Here is a 21,485-nt window from a genome sequence, read left to right as displayed (position 1 = left end):
CTTGCCCAAGCATTGAGGTGCTAATCACTCAAAACCAGCTCCAATAGGAAGGACATGCTGATTTGTATGCCTGATGCAAGACTCCCAAAACAACTGCTCTGCTTGGAGCTTATGGCTGGAGACTTCCAGGAGCACAGCCTAAACACTTTAGGGATGTCCTCAAAGTATTCCTGAAGAGGTCGAACATGCTCATTAACTCATGGCATGTCTTGGCTTGCCGGCCAAAACAGAGAAGGTTCACTCGGGAAGGCATCAAATGCATTGAGAGGCTTTGTTGGGAATCTGAAGAGGTAATGTTGTGGTGTCAGAACAACCAACCCACCACCTCCAACCAACCCACCTATCCAACCATTCAAGAATCACCTGCCACACCTGTGACAGAGTCTGCTAGTTGCACACACCAACCATCTCAGAATTCATCCAAATGGAGTGGAATCAAGTCATCTTCATTTTGAGGGACTATCTAATAAGAGGAAGTTAAAGAAAATATTGGTGCTCTTTAAATCTTGAATAGAAAATGATCAGAGACCATATAACAGTACAGATGGTATTAAGAAATATAGAGAATTTAAACACAGATGCATGAAGGGTTCAACATTTCTGTTGACAGCTCATCCACCAGTAATGTTGGGTGAGAATCTCTAGCCTCCCAACCGAGTGTTTCCTGTAGGCGGGAGGTACACATTGTTTACCAGCAGCAGGATTCTCATTGATGTCACCCCATGCTGGTGGGAAATCCACAGTTAGGGATGCACTGCAGGCAGGACTGGAGAATCCCACTGGCATGAATGGCCAGAAAAATCCACCCATTAACTTTATTTATAACATGCTGCCTAACCTGCTATGTTTCCAATGTTTTTAGTTTCTATTTCCAATTTGATTCCAAAACATTTTACTTTTGGCATATAGACGGATTTGAATAAGTTAAAGTTTATTTATTAGTCACAAGTAAGGCTTACATTAACACTGCAATGAAGTTACTGTGAAGTTCCCCTAGTCACCACACTTCGGCGCCTATTCGAGTCAATGCACCTAACCAGCACGTCTTTCAGATTGTGGAAGGAAACCGGAGCACCCGGAGGAAGCAGATGTGAGGAGAACATACAAACTCCACAAAGGCAGTGACCCAAGCTGGTCATCAAACCCAGATCCCTGGTGTTGTGGGGCAGCACTGTGCCACCGAGCCACCCCATCCTAATAATCATTCCAACTTGTTTATGAAGAATAATTGTTAAAAAAATCCTATTGGAAAATAAAATTAAAACTGCACATCTTTTGCGTACTGTGATGAGACATTAAACATTTTAAATATTGCGTTTTCGAACGGTTAAATTGCAGATTCATTGCTAATCTCTGTGTGTAAAAAGTATATTATCTTTACACTCGTATCTGAACTTTGAAATAACACAAACATTTTAAGGGACAATTGTAGGATGGAACAGTCGACTGAAAGATGTTTTTGTTTTAAGTGCAGCCCATCTGTGTGCATCCCAAAATGATTGCACAACATCAAATGTATTATAAATATTTACATTGGTAACTTTAGTCTTTGGATCCAAATACAAATGGAGCCTTTTGTCAAACCTTTGGGATTAAAAAATGGATTGTACACTTTAAAAAATATATTCTTACTCAATGCTATCACTCTTAACATAAAACCAGGGTTGTTCTCTGAGCATTTCACCTTACCTTGTGAAACAAAGTCATCCATATCACATACCACATTACCTTACGGGATGACAATGTCAGAAGAGTACTGTAGAGGCAGGTAGTGAAATAGCACTTAATTTCAGATTACAGTCATGGACCAGAACGCACAATATGAGATTTGGGCAATGGGACTGGCTTTCAATTGCAGTGAAACACAGAAATTGCCTGCAGACAGGACTCAAATTGGAACAAGGTAAAGACTGCACCAATGGAATGACCTGTTGACAATGGTGTGGATTGGTAATGGCCAGAGGGAATTGTCAGGGATTGGGTCAGACTTATCACTATTAGTGATAAAGTGAAGTGATAATGGGAGTCAGTAATGGGTTGAACATGGGTGGGAGTCTGGAACTGAGAAAGGTCATGAAAAAGAAATACAGACTGAGACTGCAACTCATCACAGCTGGATGTTGGGCAGTTGAAGATAAACTCAATATGCAATAGGAAGCATTTTATAGTTGTAGCTAGTTGGACTATTGCTTTTGAGTACACAGTTTGAATTGATTTGGTTAACTGTATGTCTTAATGATTCTGTTTAGGAACAATTAGAAATACACAGAGCCAGATTTTGGCTACAGAGAAGAAAAGCTCAGGTGAGGACATTTTGGATGTGGGATGGAGTTGGGCCTATCAACCTGGAGACAAAGTATTGGCAGCATCAAGGGCAAACAAGTGCCAAGACTGGCTGGTTAGATGGCGCACCTCAGTTCTCTTGGACTTTGTCCTGGTTGTGTTGAACAAGTTTAGGCCCTCTGGCCCTCACCCCTTGTCACTCTGCACCTATCCACCCTCCACGCTCCCCTATTGCCCCTTATGCCTTCTGTGCCAATTAAGTGCCAACTTATGCCCCCTATTCACTCCCCATTGTCCTTCAGGTTGTCCATGGCAACTAAATGCCAATTCATGCTCCTTCCATGACTATTCACCCATTATGCACTGCATACAAACTAATGAGCCAAATAATAACAGTGCCAACGGTGGAACTACTCTGAGAAAGAAGAAAATACACATTCACAAATCTTCTTCAGTGGCTGCAAAATGTACTATCTACAAGGTACACTGCAGGAACTCACCAAGACTTCTTAGGCAGCAGCTTTCAAATGCATGACCACTATCATTTAGAAGGACAAAGTCAACAGACACATGATAACACCACCACTTTCAAGCTTCCCTCCACCTCATTCACTGGCCTGACTTGGAGATATATCAGTGTTCCTTCACTGTCACAAGGTAAAAAACAGAGAACTCCCTCCTTTACAGCACTGTGGATGTACCAACACCAAAGGGACTGCAGGTGTTCAAGAAGACAAATCACCAATATCTTCTGAAGGGCAATTAGGGATGAGTGATAAATCCTGGCCCAGTCACATCTCCTCATGGCCTCAAGAGCATTTACAGTAGCTCATTTCTGGACAGGGGGTGGCACATTGGCACAGTGGTTAACACTGCTACCTCACAGCACTAGGGACCTGGTTCGATTCCCAGCTTGGGTCACTGTCTGTATGGAGTCTGCATGTTCTCCCTGTGTCTGCGTGAGTTTCCTTCAGGTGCTCTGTTTTCCTCCCACAGTTTGAAAGATATGCTGGTTAGGTGCATTGACCTGAACAGGTGCTGGAATGTGGCAGCTAGTGGAATTGCACAGTAATTTCATTGCAATAATGTAAGCCTTATAAGTGACTAATAAATAAACTTTTGAAAAAAAAATGCTTTTGATAGCATAATCAGGATAAATAGAAAACATTTTTGATATGGGATCTACCTTTAATATGACAGGGTATGCACTTTGTGTATGCAGTTTCAGTTCCCTGACTTACTGAGAAATTAGGCCCAGAGTAGTTAAATCCACATTTGATCATTAATGTTTCTGACCAGTCTCAAGAGTAGGTTGCCTGCCCACACCCTGCGCACCTCAGTTCAACTAGAACTGATCTGTTAATGGCAGTTTAGTATTAGGTTCCAATTTTAAGAATTTACCGCCACTCAGCTCAACCACATGGGGCACAGGTGCTCAGAAGTCCCTGCACATTACCCCCATTCTGTCAACAATAAGAGAGAATTGGTGCACGTGTGGTGATTTTTTTGCCCAGTTATTACGGACTGTGCATCATTTCACAATAGATAGTATTATGTTAATGATTTAAATCTGTCTCTAATCATTGCTTACAGGGATGAGAAACTTCAGTTTTGTGGATGGATTGGGCAGATAGGGACATCTGCGTGGGGAGTAAGGGAGCACTAAATATCCATAGAGGGCCTTGGTGTGGCTTGGTGGCAGAATGGTTAGCACTGCTGTCTCACAGCGCCAGGGATCCAGGTATGATTCTAGCCTTGGATGACTGTACGGAGTTTGCATCTTCTCCACATGTCTGCATGGGTCTCCTCTGACTGCTCCAGTTCCCTCCCACAGTCCAAAGATGTGCAGGCTCAGTGGATTGACCATGATAAATTGACTCTGAGTGTCAGGGGGATTAACAGGGTAACTACGTGGGGTTACAGGGATAGGGCTTGGATGGGATTGTTGTTGGTGTAGGCTTGATGGGCCAAATAGTCTTGTTATGCACTCTACGGATTCAATGATTCTATGACCCTTCCTGCATATTTTTGAGTTAACTCCTTTGGGGTAGTTGTGACACCCTGGAACTCGTGTCTAAGATTTAGGTTCAAAATTAGCAGAATCAGCAGGGTTGAGACTTTTCACTTTCACTTCTTGTAAACTTCCTGGTACGACGCGTCCTTGGCAAATCTTCAGTCCAAAGTCTTGATGCATTTGAAGCCAATGACAAAACTGTCAACAGTTCAACACTGATTGGTATAAATTGGCAATCTCATTCAGAAAGATCCATTGGGAGACACAGGTGGGAAGTGGAAAGTTTCACACAGGGATGGTAAGATTGAGGTTGAGCTCGGATTCGATGGACTTAACAAGTGAACAGTGAATAAAGAAAGTGGTATCCCAGTCTGAGGATGAAACTGAGTGGTTCTCACTTCAGACAAGTCAAGGCCTTTGCTTTCATGTCACACCTGATCGGTTTGCAAACAGAGTTCTGTCAATCTCAAAAAAGCCTGATGGGAAAGAATCTTCTTCCGAGGATGGTGTAGCTTAATACTTCTGGATTTACACATTCTAAAAGAATATGCTTCAGCAATTTGTTAATCAATATTTCGTATTATTTGTGGATAAAAATTATCTCAAACTTGGTGCAATGAGCATGTCAACAAACTGATCTTTGCTGCTGTATCTTCTAATTGCATTAGAGGACAATTTGAACTTGGAAGCTATCTCTCCGATGAATGCAGGAGTACTCGGCATGCTCTCCTCAGAGCTGCATTGCTCATCTTTAATATAACAACCAGCACAGTTTCAATATCACACATTCTTTTCTCTTTTTAATGGTTCTCTCCATCACAATGATAGCCTATGTCAACACTTCCACCCTAGTTTATCTGATGCTGAAACACTCACTGATGACTTGTCACTTCCAGATGTGACTACCTATGTTCTTCTGACTGGCTAAGCCACTCTCTATCCTCAAAATAATAGATCATTCAAAATTCTGCTGCTTATATCATATTTCACATCAAGTTGTACTGTCTCATCACTGTCTGATCCTCAACAATTCCATCCTTGCTCCCATTTCTAACTCTGGCATCTTATGCATCACCTCTCCTTTCACCCCAATACTTGAAGATAAATTGATCACTGTCTAGAAATATCCTCCTTAAACTCTTTCAGCACTGTCTCTCCCTTTAATAATCCTCTTAAAAAGTTCTAAAGTTTATTTATTAGTGTCACAAGTAGGCTTACATTAACACTGCAATGAAGCTACTGTGGAAATCGCCTAGTCGCCACACTCCAACACATGTTCAGGTACAATGAGGGAGAATTTAGCAAGGCCAACACACCTCACCAACGTATCTTTCGGATTGGGAAGAAACTGGAGCACCCGGAGGACTACCCTGCAGACATGGGGAGAATGTGCAGACTCCACACACAAGTGACCCAAGCCGGGAATCAAATCTTGGTCCATAGCGCTATGAGCCAGCAATGGTAACCACTGTGCTTCCATGCCTCCCTCATACATCATGCTTTTGGTTGATCTCCTTCATATTATTTTTTTCTCTGCACTTTTTTTAAAGTTATGCCGGCACTTAAGTGCCTTAATTGGGAGATTTTCTAAATTGTACACGCTATAGATGAAAGCATTACTCAAGGCCAGAGTGACAACTAATAATATGAAATTAAAAAGCCCCATTGAACAATTTACTTTTCAAATACATCACAAGAATAACTTTTGTGTTCAAGGTAGAATAGATACTTTATTTTTGAACAAAAATGTTAATATTTTACTTCCATGGATGAACAAAGACATTCCAGGAGCCATTGAAGTTCAGGCGTCTTTAGTGTTGTATCATTTTCTATTGCTGTTGATTAAATGATTAAATCTGAGCTATGAATAGCTGGTTGCATTTGTTTTCTGAAGTGAAGTGAAGTGATGCTTCATGGATTAACTAACTGGCAGAAAAAAGGATAACAGCATTCTGTTTGAAATGGAAAAGTCGGTCAGTATGGCCAGCACTGAGCACTGCTATCACTGAGGCAATAAGTTGTGTGCAATTCCTCTTCAAGCACTAATCTATTCATGTGAAATAAGTTACCAATTGCCAATTTAAAATAGCAGGGTTTCATTTTATATGAGTGTTTCAAGTGCGCTTTAGATAAAATCACTCACTAAATTTTAGGTATCTGTCTAATTATTTTTATGTCAAATAGTTGTTGAATAAAATATCCCACTTCAAAAGAACAAATCATGCTTTGAGACCATTCGGTAATCTAGAACCATATATCTCAGTTGTTCATGGTATTTCCTCTATCTTACTTGGTTCTGTCTCAAAGCATTTAAAGAAAAATCTAATTTCTGCACATCACAGAAATATAGTTTTTTAATATTTAATATTTTTTAATATTCATCCGTGGGACAAGGGCATCACGGGCTGGTCAGCATTTATTGCCCATCCCTAAGTTGCCTGAGGGCAGCTGACATTGCTGTAATTCTGGAGTCACATGTAGGCCAGACCAGGTAAGAAAGGCAGATTTTCTTCCCTAGATGACATTAGTGAACCGGATGGATTTTTACAACAATCGACAATAGTTTCTCGGTCATCAGTAGATTCTTAATTTCAGACATCTCCCGTTGAATTCAAATTCTACCATCTGCCGTGGAGAGATTTGAACCTGAGTCCCCAGAACATTAGCTGGATTAATAGTCTAGTGATAATATCACTACTCTATTACCTCCCTTAAATTGTTCCCCATTAAAACATTGATGTTTTAAATTACAACCAACTTAGGGCAGAATTTTCCCATATTTGGTGGTATTATAGCAATGGCTGGGAAAAGCGACATTTAGCCAACTGGCGGCGGGGGCAGGTTTTTGTATTGTATTTTCAGATACTTTGTAAAAATATTCTCTACGGATTTCACACTGCCTTCATGGCAGGCAGCCCCCTGATCCTCTTGCCCCACTGTCAGCTGAGTGGTTCAATAAGCAGGGTGCTCCATTTAAATGGCGCCCAAGCTCTTCCCAGACACTTGTGCAAGATCCGATGCAAAGGATGACTGTGAAGAGGTCTGCCCCTGGATCATTGGAGGCCTCCTTTACCAGACTGTTGGATGCTGTGGAGCAACACTTGTACCCACACATCGGAATGAAACCCACAAGTAAGTTTACCAAATCTTAAGGGAGGTGGTGGCAATGTTGGTAAGTACCAACTCCTTGCAGAGGAGGATGAGCACCCAGTGCAGGAAGATGATGACTGATCTCTCCCATTCTATCAGCATAATTCACTCTTCTCATCACTCTCAACTCACACACACAAACCCATCACTCACCCACAGACAGCTCAATCACTGCCAGCTCAAGGGAAACCACCACTCACTCTCCCACATCTTCATCACCAGTGGGTCTTTACCTCATCACCTCCCTGATCCCACTCACCATGCACATATGCCAGAATGCAGAATGTCCACTCCATGGTACAGACACTTACAGGCATTCACAATTGAAAACATCAGGGGACAGAATGGCTTCTTGATCTCACTCTATTTGCCACTCTATCCCAAAGAGGAAGCCAGGATCCTGGGGACACCCATAGGGAGGTGCACAGCCCAGGGCCAACCACTTAGGCGCCTGCGGGAGTGTCCAACCCATCCAAATTTCCTCTCCCTGTGACCAAATCACAGCACCCCTACCTCCACTGCCAGGTCACCTCTCAGACCGAACAGCTATACCGGTTCTATTCCATCCCTGTGCTTGAGCTGCTTTGCCGGTTGACCCACTTCCACCACTGTACCTCCCCTCCTTTGCTGGTGCTCCCCCAACCCCTGACCCCTCCCTTCCCACATTGTTCTTTGCCAGCTCACCGACCCATACTCTGCAACCCTTTGTCAGTTTCCTCTTGTCCTTGCGGTGCCCTCTTTCCCCAGACAAACAGTGGTGGCCGATGGTAAACTGTACGGGAATTTGGAGACGAGTTTGCCAGTTTTCCATTTTCAAAAAGCCATTGCAAATGGTGCCATTGTAATGTCACACAGGCTTTCGAGTGTTGGTTGATAATTGCTGCGGGGAGGCATAATACTACGATAATGTATTCAAATAGGGTTCCCAATGTAATGGGGGATCCCATTAAAGTATATCAATATTTCAGCCTCTTGTGATATTAGATAGGATTTTACAGCTTCGGCTGTCCTGAAAACATAAAATCCCACCAGGTTCAATGGACCTTTTCATGTCCCGCCCCTTGCCTGCTCTGATTCCCGTACTGAGTGGGTGGTAAAATCTCAGCTAATATGTGTTCTGTCACCATTCACATTCGTTGGGAGTACAAAATCCTGGTCAATGAGAGGAATCTTACCAAGAAATGGCAGTGTTCATTCCATGGGGGCGATCTTATCAAAAATATTATAAGTCCAGAATAGATGGCAAAGTGGGAGAGTTTCAGATCCGTTTTGTTTTGGCGAGGTGACAAGTCGAGTCTTATGCACTCGTGTGAGAAAAAGCCCCTTAATCAGATTTCTGCCTGAAGGAGGAGTGGGCAGGGCCTATCTTGCCCAAAAGCCGGCTGACAACAGCAGAACGCACCATTGCACATGAGCTGGTCTCTGCTCTGAGAGCAACAGAGAACTATCACTGACTCTGCAGCTTTCAGGTGGGCCTCCGTGGACTAGCACACCCACCCCCACCATTCAGAATGATTGTCCACTGCACCTGTGCCCTCCCCCAGTCAGACCAATCTCCCCTGCTTCCTCACCCCCACCCCGCTCCCCCTACAATCCGGCTGGATCGATCGCCATCTTCCCTCTCCTCCCACTGCTTATTGTGCAGAGTGTGCAGTGGTTCTCCCTTCTCCCCCACCAATCAGCCTGCCCTTGGTTTGGCCCTACCCCCTCAGACCCTGCCCTTTTAGCACTGCCTGGTGTCTGGCAGGCAGTGCCACGGTGCCAGGCTGGCACTGCTACCCAGGCACAGTAAGCAGTGTATCAAAGTTGACTTTACAGGAGTTTTGCCTGAACGCTTTTGGAGTTGCTTTCAAGATGGACACTAGCATTTGTTTGACAGCACTCTGACTGAATCTGAAGGATGCAGCGGAAGATTGCTGATGGAATTTCTTTAGAGTCTTATGTGTCACTGATACACAGTCTGGGTCACTCTGCAGAACAGAAGTGTGGTGATGACAACTACTCTATGTGCTTGGATATTTCTGGACATGCAGACTTTATTGTCAAACATTTATTACCATAATTTGTGGAGGGCTGAACTGGCAGAGCTGAGCCAATGTTGGATCTGCTTGTCATAGGTGGCCTATTGAGAGAAGTGGCTGCTAAGGCATGGGAGGTACTCAAGAGACACCAGAGCCTCTCTTTCAATATATGTGGGAGTTGGAGTATTTGACTGACTGGGTGCAGATTGGTATGTGGTTTGTATTTGGCAACATTCAAGGTCAGGCCAAGTTCCTTGTAACCAGAATTGAAGAGGTCAAGATTGGCTGGGCAGTACAGTGGCACAGTGGTTAGCATTGCTATCTCACAGTGTCAGGGACCCAGGTCAGGGTCACTGTCTGTGTCGAGTTTGCATGTTTTCCCTGGGTCTGCGTGAGTTTCCTTCGAGTGCTCCAATTTCCTCCCACAGTCCAAAGATGTGTGGGTTAGGTGCATTGGCCTTGCTAAATTCTCCCTCAGTGTACCCAAAAAGGTGCCAGGGTGTGGTGACTTCAGGAATTTTCATGTAACTTCATTGCAGTGTTAACGTATGCCTACTTGTGGCACTAGTAAATAAACAAAATGGTGCAGACCAAGCATCAATTTGGAAGTGGGAGTTAAGCCCAGTCCATCAAGCATACCAGTCTCCCATCCAATGACTCTGTCTACACTTCCTGATGCCTCGGGAAAGCAGTCAGCATCATCAAGGACCCCACGCACCCCAGACATACTGTCTTCAACCTCTTCTGTCTCAAGATCTGTCTAACCAACTCAAGAACAGCTGTCATTGGCCTTTTGAATGGACCTACCTTATATTAAATTAATCTTTCTCTACACCCTAGCTATGACTGTAACACCACATTCTGCACCCTCTCCTTTACTTCTCTATGAATGGTATGCTTTGTTTGTATAGCGTGAAAGAAACAATATGTTTCACTGTATACCAATACATGTGACAATAATAAACCAAATCTAAGCAACAGATCAGCCATGATTGTACTGAATGGTGAATTGGAATTGAAAGACTAAATGGCGTACTCCTGCTTTTAAATAGGCCATTGCCAATTTTTTAACTTTGCATGTTGATATAAAAACTCATGCTGAACATTTCTTTGCACTATTTTTTCAAGTACTGGCCGACCTAAGAGCAGAGGGAGATAGGAAAACTGATGCCATATTTCCTTCGGTAACACTGTCGAATGCTTTCGTTATTAAAAAAAATCGCACATATTCATTTTGGAAAACAGCTGTGTTTATAAGATATGGGGCTTGCTGAATTGTTCACAGTTCAAACATTATTTGATTTTGCAGTATGAAATCTTTTGTGAGATTAGAAAGCATTGCACATTCAGATGGAAGAGTATACGGTCCTTTGACATGCAAATGCAATATAATTAAATAAACGTTTGAATAACAAGTGAACAAAAATATCAATTCCAGTGCAAGAAAACTTCAAAATCATATGGCACAGAAGGAGGTAATTTGAAAGAACTATCCAATTAGTCCCATGTCCCTGTTCTTCCAACAAGCCCAGTACTTTTTGTTTCCTTATCATGTATACATCTAATTCTCTTTTGCAAGTTGTTATTGAATCTTTTACCGCTCCTGCATTCCAAATCATAGCAACTCACTGCATAAAAACATTTCCCCTAATCTCCACAATGATTCTTTATCCAATTACCTTGTATCAAAACTATTTGTAATCTTGAACAACACCTTTAAATCGTCCCTTAAGCTTTTCATCTTTTGGAGAACAGTCCCATTTTCTCTACTCCCTCCATGTATTCCCTCATTCCTGGCATCTTCCCCACAACATTTTCAAGAGCTTAACTCTTCCTGCTGAAAACTTGGAACACAATACTTAAGCTGAAGCCCAACAAAGACTGTTAACATGACTTCCTTAGTTTTTGGTTTAAAGAAACAACCTTCTCAAGTTGTTCTTTGAAGAATTGTGTTTGTGAACCAGTGACTGGCTTAAATTCTCATTTCAATGAATAAGAAGCGTTTTCAGATTGACATAAACTGGGTAAAATTGCTTCAAAAGTAGCTGACGAACTCAAATCCCAACATAGTAACATAGTGACATCGGGGGAATTGATGACCTAGTATTGTTTTTGCTAGATTATTAATCCAGATACATGTATAAAACAAATTTAGCAATCTTCCCACTAATCTTTCCTGCCCATCCCCATATCCGTTGATTCTGAGAGAGATCAAAAATCTCTATCTCAGCCTCAAGTATTTTAAACATTGGAGCATACACAACCATAAGAAAAGCAGCTCCGTAGCACAGTGGTTAGCACTGCTGCCTCACAGTGCTAGGGACCCAGGTTCAATCCCAGCTTCAGGTCACTGTCTGAGTGGAGTTTGCACGTTCTCCCTGTGTCTGCATGGCTTTTCTCTGGGTGCTCTGGTTTCTTCCTACAGTCCAAAGATGTGTGGGTTAAGTTGATTGGCAATGCTAAATCATCCCTTTGTGTAATTTGTCATGTCCACCACGACTCTCACCAACGTTTACAGATGCACCATAGAAAGCATTCTTTCTGGTTGTATGACACTTGGTATGGTTCCTGCTCTGTCCAAGGCTACGAGAAACTACAAAGGGTCGTGAATGAAGCCCAATCTATCATTCAAAACAGCCTCCCTCACATTGACTTTGTCTACGCTTCCAGCTGCCGAATAGTAGCCAGCATAATTAAGGACCCCATGTATCTTGGACATATTCTCTTCCACCTTCTTCCATTGGGAAAAAGACAAAAAAGTCTGATATGTACCAACCGACTCAAGATCAGTTTCTTCCCTGCTGCCATCGGACTTTTGAATGGACTTGCCTCGCATTAAGTTGATCTTTTGCTATATCCTAGCTATGACTGTAACATTATATTCTGTACTCTTTCCTTTCCTTCTCTACGTGCTTTTTCTGTATAGTGCGCAAGAAACAAAACTGTATACTAATACATGTGAATAAAGAATTCCAAAGACACACAACTCTCTGAATGAGAACTTGGTTTCTTTTCATGCTAACTTTGTGACTTCCTTGTACGAGTACATTCAAGTCTCTCTGAACATAAACATTTTAAACAAAAACAGAAAATGTCGGCAAATTTCAGCAGGTCCGGCATCGTTTGTGGGGAGAGAATAGAATCAATGTTTCGAGTCTAGAACTCCCTTCATCAGAGCTGAGAGCAGAGAGAATCAGCCGAGATTTGTACTATTAGGTTGGAAAGCATCGGGGAGATGGGGGTGGTGTGGGCTTGGACAAAGGGAATGTAAATGAGGATACAGAAGGCTGAGAAGATGTTAAGAGTACCCACTGAGTGATCAGAATGCGAGAATGGCAGAACACAGGTACAACAATGCAGCTTCATCATCTTTTCCTTCCCATTTGTTCTTCAAAATATTCAATATTCTAAACACTGAATAGTTCTCAATGTTAAGTTCCCATCCTTGGTCACGTTGGTGCCATGTCTCTGTAATGCCAACTATATCAAACCCCTTTACATCAATCTGTGCAACCAATTCATCCATTTTGATTCAAATGCTCTTATCATTCAGGTACAAAACCTTAAGGTGAGCACTTTTAACATTTCTTTTCCCATTCCTCCTTTTTCTTTTAACTCAGTCCTTATCTGACTCTGGCCCTTGATTTCTCTGCCTATCATTTATCTTATTCCCCTTACAGTCTTTTCCTCTTGTTCTTAATTCTCTCTGCTCTGAATCCTTGCAAAGGTTCCCATCCCTCTGCCATATTAGTTTATACCCTCCCCAGCCACTCTAGGTGGAAGTTTCCTGTCCTGCCCACCATGGGAATCATAGTGGACAGGACATGAACACTGAAAATGTCTGTTGACCTGAGGCTGGATTTTTTGGCTTTGGGGTGAGTGCGGCTGGAAAATCTGTGCCTTGAATGAAGTATAACACACCACCACCACTACAAACAGGGAATGAATGGAAGTGGTGAACCAAATAGCTTGTGTGAACTGATCCAACTTTAATTTTGTTAGGTGTTTACACTGAGCTGAATTATATCCCCTGGCAGGTTTGCTTTCTAATGAGATTGCTTCAATATTGGGCAGAATTTTTCAACCGACAGCCAGTCAGGGCTTGTATCTGGAGGCCACTGAATCCCATACACTTACAAAAAATTTAAACAGAGGAGAACAGAAGCTCAGGTGCAACTAATAATAAGCAGTGACAAAATCCAGCTTTGGTTAATTAAATCTTAATGAAGTAAGCTGAACGATTTTTCTGTATCTAGAATTTTATATGGTACTTTTATCATTGGTAATTTGTTTAATTTAGTGAGCTGACGGAGACATTTCGATAACAGCACCAGGCAGTGGCCAATACAAATGAGAAAAAAAACTTGGATGAACTTTCCCCTTGTGATACTTTAATGTGACGAGTGCCAAGCGCAACTACTTATGTACTTTATCTTGACTTAGAGCGTTTGCAAAGTTTCAAGTGAAGATCTAAAACTTGTACGAAATCAGATGAAATACAGCCTGTTGCTTGCAGTTTCTCCAGAAAATGAGTGCCTAAGGACTTCATATTTTTTTCAGCGCTCCCAACCACTTCAGGTGGGCATGTACCAATTGTAACATTGCAAAGGGAATAGCGTGAATAGAGGTATATAAAATTATGAGGAAAAGGTAGAGTGGACAGGATAAAATTGTTTCCCTTGGTGGAAAATTCTGGAACTAAAGGACATAGGTTCAAGGTAAGTGGCAAAAGGTTTTGAGAGGATATGAGGGAGAATTTTTTTTCCACTAAGTGTGGTGGGTGCCTAGAAATGATGTCTAAGCCAATGATGGAGGTAGAGACATTAAACTCTTTTAAAAAGTACCTGATTCTGCATCTCAAGTGCTATAAACTACAGGGCTATGGGCCAGAAGCAGGAAGGTGGGATTATAACGGGTACTCAGGTGTCCTTGGGTTGGCATCGACAACATGGGCCAAATGATCTCCTGTGCTGTAACTTTTCTGTTGTTCTATGATATGTATGTGCCACATGTTTACAGGGTGGGTAGACTATGATGCCAGTCAGCATTTAACTCTAATTTTCTACCTGATTTTTAGACTATTCGTTAATGCTTCCTCTTAAGCACATGCAGTTGGCCAAACAACGGTGAAAGGAGCGCACATCTCCTTCATCCTCTAGTAGTTCATCGGAGTAAGCGGGTGCTTTTTATGGAGTACCACCATGGCAAGAACCTACGCATGGCATCTTTTAACATGGGGAAGGGGCAGTTTGTACTGCAGCTACCAGTCGATTCTGGTTGACCAGGGGACTCTCCTCTTACTGCCTGCTATGGGGTAATGGGAGGGTTCGCAGGTTGATAATCAACTTGTTTGGTCACGTTATGAATTTGTGTTCCCTGGTCATCAAGACCCAGAGCGAGACTCAAACCTGGTGAATCTGGCTCATACATAGGGAAGTGATTCTATGCCGATCAGGCAATTAACTGCCCGCCATTGGGACTCACATCTCTTTAAGGGCATAGATTCCTCCTCTAAGAGTTTGCTGGCCTTCAGAGGCTGTCATAAAAAAACATCTGGTTCACTAACATCCTTTAGGTAAGAAAATTTGCCATCCTTACCTGGCTTGGCTTACATGTGACTCCAGATGCCTCTGAAATGGCCCAATATGCCTTTAATTTCAAGGATAATTAGGCCAGCAAATCCCACATCCTGTGAAAGAATAAAAAGAGATGCAGTGCTGTGAGATCCATTGGAGATGGTGGCTGTGAGTGTAGGATCAAAGTGTTGGTATTTCTTCCCCCGATGGTCTGATCTCCAGCTAGGCTTTTGGCCTTAATTGTCTGGCCAGACAAAGAACAAAGAACAAAGAACATCCCAGCACGGGAAACAGGCCCTTCGGCCCAACGAGCCCGCACTGCCACATCTTCCTATACCTACCCTGCCCTGTGTGTATGTGAGTGGAACCCCTAATGTAGCCAGATTCAGGGGAGAATAGTGTAGGGTCAATTTGGTACACCAATCAGCCTAAGAGCACATCTTTGGGGTGTGGGAAGAAACCGGAGCGCCTGGAGGAAACCCACGCAACCACAGGGAGAATGCACAAACTCCCACAGACACAGGCCCAAATCCATGTATCTGCACAGCTAGCAGTGCTAGTCACTGAGCTGTTGCGGTGCCCGTCTGCTGGTCCAGGATTAAGCACACACAACGACACGAAGTACTAGGCCGCTCCCGGAACCTCCAAGAGCAGCCCATGCACGACCCACCGTGTGCATGCCCCTCGTTTGACAACAAGGTGGACCAGATGACACTTCTCTAATTAAAAGAAAGGAAATAGGTAGATACAGACCATGTTTAGGTGGTTGGACAAACTGGAGGAGGCTGATATTATGGAATTTACTCTGTCAAAGTTGGTGTAGAAGAGATCATTAGGTTGTACCAACTCTGACAGAGTATATTACCCAGACCCTCCCCCCCGCCACCCTATCCCCACACATTTACCATGGCTAGTTCTCTTAACCTGCCTTTGGACACTAAAGAGCAATTTAGCATGGCCAATCCACCTAACTTGCACATCTTTAGAGAGTGGGTGGAAACCGGATCAGTTGGAGGAAACCTATGCAGACACAAGGGGAACGCGCAAACTCCACACAGGCAGTTATCCAAGGCTGAACTTGAACCCAGGTTCCTGCCTGTGAAGTTGCAGTGCTAACCACGTTGCCACCATGCCGCCCCTGAAGGGCCATCCATTTGCCAGGTGTGGCACCCAAAGTAGCGTACTTCTCCTGAGTGACTAAAGATGTCAAATGTAAACGGCATGGTGGCAAAGAGGTTAGCACTGCTGCCTCACAGTGCCAGGGAGCCGGGTTCAATTCTGGCCTTGGGTCACTATCTGTGCACATTCTCCCCACATCTGCGCGGGTTTCCTCCCAAAGATGTGCGGATTAGGTTGATTGGTCATACGCAATTAACCCTAGTGTTGGGGGATTAGCAGGGTAAATATGTTGGGTTAAAGAATTGGGCCTGAGTGGGATTGTCATCAGTGCAGATTTGATGGGCCGAATGGATTCCTTCTGCACTGGAGGGATTCTATGATTCTAACTCAAAACAGAGCTGAGAAATCTGTTGGGTAAAGAAAAGATGGAAGGAGGAAATGTAATTAAAACATTAGAAACTGAAAGAGGGAATGAGAAGTTAAAGGCAGAAAACATTTACAAAATTATTCCGGAAAATACAATTGAAACAACCTGTAGCAAAAGAGAGGGAAAAGAAAGACATAATTTGCTCATCAATTTTAATTAAAAAGCTGAAACAGATAATTAGTGCTAAATTAATAGATTGTGCATTGAGACAATTGACCTATGATCTCTGTGGATTGATGTTCCGAATGTTATGATTTATTATAACCTGAATTGTAATTAATCTGAAAAGGATTCTATCTGATTACGATATTTAATAACATTGAATGGGTTCTTAATTATTGTAATTATCTTTCAATGTTTGCATAAGAGCACAAGAGGAAATATTGAGTTTGGAAGGAAGCAATTGAGATGCCTCACTGCAGTGAATCCAATACATAAAATTTATGTCAGGTACACCAGTATGTCAGAAACAACATTTCAACTGATGATTATTTACTTGATACTGATTTTATGAATTAGTCCACAATGGGAGTAAGTGTCCCTACGTTCTTTTTAAATTAATTTATAGATGTGGGTGTCGCTGGCTCAGCCAGCATTCATTGACCATCCCTAATTGTCCTTGAGATATCGGTGGCAATGTACTCTTGAATCACTGCCATCCCTGGGGTGTAAGTACGCTAACAGTGCTGTTAGGGAGGGAGTCCCAGGAATTTGACCCAGCAACAGTGCAGGTACTGCTGCCCTTACCTTTAGATGGTATCAGTCACATGTTTGGAAGATGATGTCTAAGGAACGCTGGTCAGTCCCTGCAGTGCATCTTGTAGAAGGTATATACTGTTCTTCGGTGTTGCATCAATTGAATATTTGTTCAAGATGTAGCAATCAAGTGAGTTTCTTTGCCCTGGATGGTGTCAATCTTCATCAATGTTGTAGAAGTGCACCCATCCAGGCAAGTGGACAGTATACCATCACACTCCTGAGTTATGCCTTGTGGATGATGGACAGGCTTTGGGGAATCAGGAGATGATTTACTCATTGGAGGATTCCTAGCCTTTGACCTATTCTTGTAGCCACAGTATTTATATGGCCAGTCATATTCAGTTCCTGTTCAATGGAAGCACACAGGATGTTGAGAGTGGGGATTCAGCAATGGCAATGCTATTGAATGTCAGTAGGCAAAGGTTAGATCCTCTCTTGTTGGAGATGATCATTGCCTACCATTTTTGTGGCACGAATGTTACTTGCCACTTTTTAGCCCAAGCATGGATATTGTCCATGTCTTGCTGCATTTGGGCATTGCCGGGTGTTTGCAGATGTTGTAGCTATGCAGGAACAGCTTGGCTAGGGGCACAGCAAGTTCTAGTGCACAAGTCTTCAGTACTATTGTCAGGGCCCATAGCCTTTGCAGTATCCAATCCCTTCAGCCATTTCTTGATATTACTTAATGCAAATTGAATTAGCTGAAGACTGATATCTGTGTTGCTGGGGACGTCTGGAGGTGGCCAAGATGGAATAGAACATAGAACATAGAACACTACAGCACAAACAGGCCCTTCGGCCCACGAGTTGCGCCGATCACATCAACACCTACCAATCTATAGACCTATCTATAACCCCCAATCCCATTAAGCCCCATATACTCATCCAGAAGTCTTTTAAAAGACCCCAGCGAGTTCGCCGCCACCACCACTGACGGCAGCCAATTCCATTCACTCACCACCCTCTGAGTGAAAAACTTACCCCTAACATCACTTCTGTACTTTCCTCCCCGCACCTTAAATCTGTGTCCTCTCGTAGCGACCATTTCAACCCGGGGAAATAGCCTCTGAGAATCCACCCTATCTATTCCTCTCAACATTTTATAAACTTCTATCGGGTCGCCTCTCAACCTTCATCTCTCCAGGGAAAAGAGTCCCAGCTCCCTCAACCTAACTTCATAAGGCATGCCTCCCAATCCAGGCAACATCCTTGTAAATCTCCTCTGTACCCTTTCAATAGCTTCTACGTCTTTCCTATAGTGAGGCGACCAGAACTGCGCACAGTACTCCAAATGAGGCCTGACAAGGGTCTTATAAAGTTGCAGCATTACCTCCCGATTCCTAAACTCAATCCCTCGATTAATGAAGGCCAGTACACCATATGCCTTCTTGACCACATCCTCCACCTGCGAGGCCGATTTAAGAGTCCTGTGGACCCGGACCCCAAGATCCTTCTGCTCTTCAACACGACTAAGACTCCTGCCCTTGATAGTGTACTCGTTCATCCCATTGGTTCTGCCAAAATGGACGACTACACATTTATCCGCGTTGAAGTCCATCTGCCACTTCTCCGCCCAGTCCTGCATCCTATTTATGTACTGCTGCAACTTTTGACATCCTTCCAGACCATCCACAACACCACCGACCTTCGTGTCATCAGCGAACTTACTTACCCATCCCTCCACTTCCTCATCCAGGTCATTTATGAAAATGACAAACAGCGAGGGTCCTAGAACAGATCCCTGGGGCACTCCACTGGTGACTGACCTCCATGCCGAAAAAGACCCATCCACAACCACTCTCTGCCTTCTGCAGGCAAGCCAGTTCTGGATCCACAAGGCCAAAGGCCCTTGGATCCCATGCCCTCTCACCTTCTCAAGAAGTCTTGCATGGGGGACCTTATCAAATGCCTTGCTGAAGTCCATGTACACCACGTCCACTGCACTTCCTTTGTCAATGTGTTCAGTCACATTATCGAAGAACTCAACTAGGCATAACTCAACTAGGAATATCCAATCAGCATTTCTGGTTGAAGATTGCTACGAAGCTTTATCTTTTGCACTGATGTGCTGAGCTCCTCCCTCATTAAGGAGGGGATATTTGTGGAGTTTCCTCCCCCAGTGACTTGTTTAACCATTCATCACCATGCACAGCTGGATGTGGTTGGACTGCTGTACAGTTGATGTAGAATTGTCTATTACTCGCTTTTATCATGCAAGTAGTCATATGTTAGCTTCAGCAGGTTGACACCTCATTTTTAGGTATGCCTGGTATCACTCCTGCACCCCATTGAGCCAGGGTTGATCCCTGGTTTGGTGAAAATGGTAGAATAAGGGATATTCCAGACCACAAAGTTACAGATTCTGGTAGAGTACAATTCTGCTGCTGCCAATCTTCACCCTGACTGCCTCAGACCCAATCTAACAGCATGGTTCTTTGATGCTGGTACTATCCAGCCTTTCTTGATGATGGGCATTGAGGTCTCCCATCCAGACTACATTGCCACCCTCAGGGCTTCCTCCAACTGCTTTTCAGCATTAGCTGATGGGGACGATATATGCTAATCAGCAGGAGGTTTTCTGGCCCATGTTTGACCTGGTCACATGAGACTTCAGGACTCCTGGGGCGACTCCCAATTGTAAACCACTGTGGTGGTGGTGGTAGTGTCTGGGACATTATCCAAAAGGTACAATTCTGAGAGTATGACAATGTCAGGCTGTTGCTTGAATAGTTAGTGAGACAGCTCTCCCAATTTTGGCACAAACCCTCAGATTTTAGAAAGGAGAACAATGCAGGGCTGAGATTACCATTGTGGTTCCTGGTCCCTAGGTCAATGCTGAATCGGTTCGTCTGTTTCATTGCCTTTTGTTTTGTTTGTAGTGGTGGGATTTGCAACCAGGTCCCTCAGCATTACCCTGGATCTTTGGAATAGTACACCAGCAACACTATCATTGTGACATGTATTTCATGTAAATTAAATACTTAAATATTGAAGAGCAAGTCAGCCTATATACAGGAGTGCATTCAGCAGAAGTAATATATGCGTTCACAGTTTACTAATGTAATGCATGAACTTTATGTGAGAGGAGTGTGCATTGTGTGGTTCACAAAGGTTATCACTTGTTCTCACCCCTGTCCATTGTCTTGTTTCGCCCTGAGAAAAAAGATTTGCCTACTCAAATGCACTCAACATGGTAATCTATCATTTCTTTTCTTGTGTGCTGATGGACTTCTGTCTGGAGTTATCAGGAGTTTGGTGCAAAGCTAACCAGAAGAATGAGGGAGGAGGTTTTAAACTTTTGCCAAGAGGCTGAAAACTGATGATAATGGATCAACCGTATATTACTCACCCTACGCTGGCTTGCTTTTCCATTCAGTTCAATAATGTAGATGAGAGCACAAATGGCTTTGATAATTGTAAATGCTGGTAGGCAGCCCTTTGTTTCAGAAATATAGTTTAAGGCGTGAAATATGGTAACTCTGACTCATATTTAAGGTTTGTATATCTTAAAGGGGAAGTGTCATTTCAGTCGTGGTTGTAAGAAGCATGATTGTTAAACATTTATCAGAATGCCGACTCTCGGACTCTCCATTTACATGGTGGTGCTGTTCAGGTAATGCAGGTAATGGCAGAATGGAGGACTTTTTTCCCAGCACTTTATCTTCAGTTATAATGATTATTTCTAAAGTTCCTCCCCAACTTTTGCTTCTTGATTTTACACTATCGTTCGGGTGCTTTAGTGTCTTATGCCATGAAGACAGATACAAAATACTTATTTAAATTCTCAGCTATTCCCCTGTTTCTCATTACTGATTCCCCAGTCTCATTCTCTAAGGTACAAGTGTTTACTTTAGCTTTACAAACATGCAGACATACAAATTAGGAGCAGGAGTGGGCTACTTGGCCCTTTGAACCTACTCCACTATTCAGTAAGTTCATGTTTTATTTGTGTATTTGTAGAAGCTCTTACTGCCTGTTTTCAGAGTTCTTGATATTTTGCTCTCAAATGCTAATTTCTTCCTCACATTTTCTTGGCTATTTTTTGCTGGTTCCTAAAATGTTTCCAACTTTCTGGTCTGGCACTAATTTTCGCAGCAATGTATGCCATTCTTGCAATTTGATACCATCCTTAACTT

The sequence above is a fragment of the Carcharhinus amblyrhynchos genome, chromosome 19, assembly GCF_965287045.1.
Source record: "Carcharhinus amblyrhynchos chromosome 19, sCarAmb.v2.hapA, whole genome shotgun sequence".
Classification (NCBI taxonomy): domain Eukaryota; kingdom Metazoa; phylum Chordata; class Chondrichthyes; order Carcharhiniformes; family Carcharhinidae; genus Carcharhinus; species Carcharhinus amblyrhynchos.
This window is presented reverse-complemented; position numbering follows the sequence as displayed.